We start from the raw sequence: 5506 nt of genomic DNA, 5'->3' as shown, positions 1-5506 counted from the left end.
ACATGCAGAACTGGTGAGCCGTGCCCACAGGCAGCTATTTGATGATGTTGGACCTACTGATATGTTTCACATGTTTGAACGTCTCCAGCAGTGCTGGCGTTCAGAGTAGAGCACTAATCTTTCCACTCAGTCACGCCATCACACAGAACCCCAATGGCATGGCCTGCCGATTGGGACCCTGCCACTGTCCTCCGGTGAGAATGACGCCAATGTGCTCTGAGGGACACCCAACCCCAGATGGCACGTGCCACAGCTAGAGCTTCTGTGCTATTTTAAGAGTGTTTCGAATAAAATACGTTCAGGTTATAAAACATTACATTTCATGACTTCATTTAATTTCAAAGACTTTCTACTTTTCTAGTGTTGTTATACATTGTTATTGTTTTAGGACAGTGATTAATGTGTTAGAACAAATGTTTCTATTTCGTCAGAGAGAGACAGATGCCTTAACAGAGGGGGGCCAGGAGATCCTCATCATCTCCAACCAGAGCGGAGGATGCACTGCTCTAAAAACAGAACAGAAGGAAGAGTGAAATCAACAGGAAGGTTCTATGATCCAAAAAAGGATATTGTTCAATCGCTGGCCAACTACCTTGTTCTTCTACTCAGTGGCCATTAGAAACACCTTACTAGCTTTTGTTTCCACTCACTGGCCACTTTATTAGAAACACCTGACTAGCTTTGTTTCCACTCACTGGCCACTTTATTAGAAACACATTACTAGCTTTGTTTCCACTCACTGGCCACTTTATTAGAAACACCTTACTAGCTTTTGTTTCCACTCACTGGCCACTTTATTAGAAACACCTTACTAGCTTTTGTTTCCACTCACTGGCCACTTTATAAGAAACACCTTACTAGCTTTTGTTTCCACTCACTGGCCACTTTATTAGAAACACCTCACTAGCTTTTGTTTCCACTCACTGGCCACTTTATTAGAAACACCTCACTAGCTTTTGTTTCCACTCACTGGCCACTTTATTAGAAACACCTCACTAGCTTTTGTTTCCACTCACTGGCCACTTTATTAGAAACACCTTACTAGCTTTTGTTTCCACTCCATTTCTCTTCCCACTTTGTTTTCTCTCTTGTTATCTCTCTCCCTCTCTTTCCCTCTTGTTTTCTCTCGTTTTCTCCTGTATTTCTCTCCTCCTTCATCCTTCATCTCTTTCTCTGTCTCTCATTCTCTCTTTATGTTTCTCTCCCCCCTTAACTCTCTCTCTCTTATTCTCTATCTCCATCTTTCATTTTCTGTCTCTCTCGTTATTCTCTCCATTTATCTTCCCCCTTTGTTCTCTTTCTCCCTCTCTTTCTCTCTCGTTTTCTCTATATCTCATTCTCTCTCTCTTTTGTTTTCTCTCTTTATTTCTCTCCCTCTTTGTTCTTTATCTCCACATCTCTCTTTCCCTTTCTCATTCTCCCTCTTTCTCTCTGTTCTCTTTCTCATATTCTCTCTCATTATCTCTCATCCTCTCATTGTCTCTCTCTCCACTTCTCTCTCTTTGTCTCTCTCTCGTTTTTTCTCATTCTCTCTTTATATTTCTCTCCCCTTCACTCTCTCTCTCTCTCTCGTTTTCTATCTCTCTCTTCTTTTCTCTTTACATTCTCTCCCTTCTTCTCCTCTTTCTCTCTCTCGTTCTCTCTTTCTATATCGTTTTCTCTCTTATTCTCTCTCTCTCACTCTCTCACTCTCTCGTTCTCTCTCTCTCTCAACTCAGTTCCTAGATCCGCCCACTTGTTAAGCTTTTGACTGACAGGCAACAAAATCACCTTGCATTCACTGAAAAAAAAAATATATATATAATTTTATTTCTAATTTTTCCCATTTTCTCCCCAATTTACACGGCCAATTACCCAACCCACTCATTAGGACTCCCCCTATCACCAGTAATGCCCCAACACACCAGGAGGGTGAAGACTAACACATGCTTCCTCCGATACATGTGAAGTCAGCCACCGCTTCTTTTCGAGCTGCTGCTGATGCAGCATTGCCGAGCAGCCAGCTCGCTTGGAGGACAGCGCAGCAGCTCGGTTCCTATACATCAGCTCACAGACACCCTGTGCTGCAGACATCACCCTAGGAGTGATGTCGGGAGAGAGCGCCATCTACCCACCCAGAGGGAGCAGGGCCAATTTTGCTCCCTCTGAGCGCCGGCAGCTTGATGGCAAAGCTGCATGAGCTGGGGTTCGAACCTGCAACCTCCTTCTCATAGTGGCAGCACTTTAGACCGCTGGACCACTCAGCGCCCTGAAAAAATATTTAAACAGAATTGTTTTTATTAAAGTGTGTGAGCACAAATAAACTACTGAACAAATAAAAATGAAAAAAAAACTTTTTTAGAAACACTGTCATACACTGTGCATCGACTCACTGGCCACTTTATTAGAAACACATTCAAAGTTGTGCTTTCACTTACTGACCACTTTAGTCACTAGATTAAAGGTCATGACCTTTTGACCCTTGCACTGTGTAACTGTTGATATTTATGTGCAGTGCTGGTGAAGCAGCTCTACAGGAGGAATGAAACTGAATTGGTAATCATGAATCAACACTGGAGGAGTGTTGTGTCAGCTGGAGAGTCAATATTATCGGAGGCTCTCTGTTCACAGAATGCTTTTGAAATGCTTCTGGGAATGTACCGTAAGATGAAGGAGATCTTGCTCTTCAAGTAGGGCCCTCAGTGGGAACGTCCAATAGGTGAAGCTATCCTCTCATACTTCATAAACTTACTGTAAACACAGAGCAACCAAAGGTGTGGTAAATGAGAACTAGGTATAGTCAGCCAAACACTGTAAACACAGGATAGAGCAGTAAAACATGTGTATGCATAGTTCTTTTGGGGGATTTCAGCTTGGATTTTACCACAAGTTTGCCAGAGATCAGGCACTTTGCCCCAATTTTTCATTACTGTGCCTCAGAACTTTACAAACCTCCATTACTGTTCCTCAAAACTTTACAAACCTCCATTACTGTGCCTCAGAACTTTACAAACCTCCATTACTGTGCCTCAGAACTTTATAAACCTCCATTACTGTGCCTCAGAACTTTATAAACCTCCATTACTGTGCCTCAGAACTTTATAAACCTCCATTACTGTGCCTCAGAACTTTATAAACCTCCATTACTGTGCCTCAGAACTTTATAAACCTCCATTACTGTGCCTCAGAACTTTACAAACCTCCATTACTGTGCCTCAGAACTTTACAACCCTCCATTACTGTGTCTCAGAACTTTAAAAACCTCCATTACTGTGCCTCAGAACTTTACAAACCTCCATTACTGTTCCTCAAAACTTTACAAACCTCCATTACTGTGACTCATAACTTTACAAACCTTCATCGCTGTGACTCATAACTTTACAAACCTCCATTACTTTGCCTCAGAACTTTATAAACCTCCATTACTGTGCCTCAGAACTTTACAAACCTCCATTACTGTGCCTCAGAACTTTACAAACCTCCATTACTGTGACTGAGAACTTTACAAACCTCCATTACTGTGACTCAGAACTTTACCAACCTCCATTACTGTGATTCAAAACTTTACAAACCTCCGTTACTGTTTTTCAAAACTTTACAAACCTCCGTTACTGTTCCTCAAAACTTTACAAGCCTCCATTACTGTTTTTCAAAACTTTACAACCCTCCATTACTGTGACTCAGAACTTTACAAACCTTCATTACTGTGACTCAGAACTTTACAAACCTCCATTACTTTGCCTCAGAACTTTACAAACCTTCATTACTGTGATTCAGAACTTTACAAACCTTCATTACTGTGCCTCAGAACTTTACAAACCTTCATTACTGTGATTCAGAACTTTACAAACCTCCATTACTGTGCCTCAGAACTTTACAAACCTTCATTACTGTGATTGAGAACTTTACAAACCTTCATTACTGTGACTGAGAACTTTACAAACCTCCATTACTGTTCCTCAAAACTTTACAAACCTCCATTACTGTGCCTCAGAACTTTACAAACCTCCATTACTGTTCCTCAAAACTTTACAAACCTCAATTACTGTGACTCATAACTTTACAAACCTTCATCGCTGTGACTGAGAACTTTACAAACCTCCATTACTGTGCCTCAGAACTTTACAAACCTTCATTACTGTGCCTCAGAACTTTACAAACCTCCTCTAATTGTGCTTTAGAACTTTATAAACCTCCATTACTGTGCCGCAGAACTTTACAAACCTTCATTACTGTGATTGAGAACTTTACAAACCTTCATTACTGTGATTGAGAACTTTACAAACCTTCATTACTGTGACTCAGAACTTTACAAACCTCCATTACTGTGGCTCCAAACTTCACAAACCTTTCTTTCATAGCCCAGAATTTTACAAACATCCATTCCTTTAGCTCTGAACTTTACAAACCCTTCTTAAATAGCCCAGAATTTTACATTGTCTCTTTCTGTGGCTCTAAACTTTACAGACACTTCTTAAAAAGCCCAGAATTTTACAAACATCCCTTCTGGTGCCTCTCAACTTCCTTTATAGCCCAAAATTTTTCTCCTAGTTCTTAAAAAATGATAAACCTCTTTTACTGCCTCCCAGACCTTTACATTCTCAATAACAACGGCTCAACCTTTTATAAACCATGCCTAATGTGACGCAGAAAAAAACCCTTCTTTATGTGGCCCAATATTTTTTAATAACCCTCTGCCCTGTAGCAGAAACCTTTACAAACTCCTCCATTATTGCACCCCAGAACATTATAAACCCTTTTACTATAGCATAGACTTTTATAAAACTCCTTTACTATGCCCCAGGACTTTACAAACCCCTCCTTCTGTGGCCCAGAATTGTGTAAACCTTCTTTCTAAGGCCTCAATTTTTTTACAAACTCTTGTAACTGTGTGCCAGAACTCTACAAACTCTTTTACTATGACCTAGAATCAATACTTTACTTTTTATTGTTTTGCCTAGGACTTTACAAACCCCTCTTCTCTTATTGTGTCCCAGAATTTTACAAACCTCCCCTACTGTGTCCCAGAACTTTCCATCACCTGTACCATGTCCCAAAACAAACCCACCTTAGAGTAGCCTAGACCCTTGCAAAACCTTTCAAATGTTGTTTCAGAAATGTACTCCCCTTCCTTTACCCTTACTGTGGTCCAGAAGTTTATAACCATCCATTACTTCGGCCCAGGACTCCAGTTTTGCCATAAATGCATATTTTCACTATTGTGTCACTGTAATGTACAGTATATAACAGTAGATTTGTTAAGTCAATGTTATGAAACAGAATTTATGTAAAATCCAATCTTTTTTCCAGTGCTGTCCTTCAGAGATGAACGTTTCCAAGGTTTCCAGCTTGTATATGATGCGGAGAACAGTGCAAGTTTTGGACGGCATGGCTGTGCGGTGTTAGAGCCAGAAGAGCGAGCCGCTGCTGGGTGTGGTGGGGTTTCTCTGGCTCGGCTCTCCTCTTCTCCTGCCAGTGTGATTACTGTTGGAATGAACAGAACTCCGTCCCAACACTTCTGAACAGA

At 40.9% G+C, this 5506-nt stretch overlaps 1 long non-coding RNA gene across 1 annotated transcript; it reads right to left on the bottom strand.

The window, feature by feature from the left end:
• Nucleotides 1-2932: 2932 nt before the first annotated feature.
• Nucleotides 2933-3600, bottom strand: LOC125782403 (uncharacterized). The gene is made up of 3 exons (XR_007425048.1): nucleotides 3397-3600; nucleotides 3242-3303; nucleotides 2933-2993 (listed from the first exon to the last, which is right to left on the bottom strand). It is a non-coding gene; the product is annotated as an uncharacterized LOC125782403 (long non-coding RNA).
• Nucleotides 3601-5506: the final 1906 nt, after the last annotated feature.

Source organism: Astyanax mexicanus, chromosome 17 (genome assembly GCF_023375975.1).
Source record: "Astyanax mexicanus isolate ESR-SI-001 chromosome 17, AstMex3_surface, whole genome shotgun sequence".
Taxonomy (NCBI): Eukaryota; Metazoa; Chordata; class Actinopteri; order Characiformes; family Acestrorhamphidae; genus Astyanax; species Astyanax mexicanus.
This window is presented reverse-complemented; position numbering and strand designations above follow the sequence as displayed.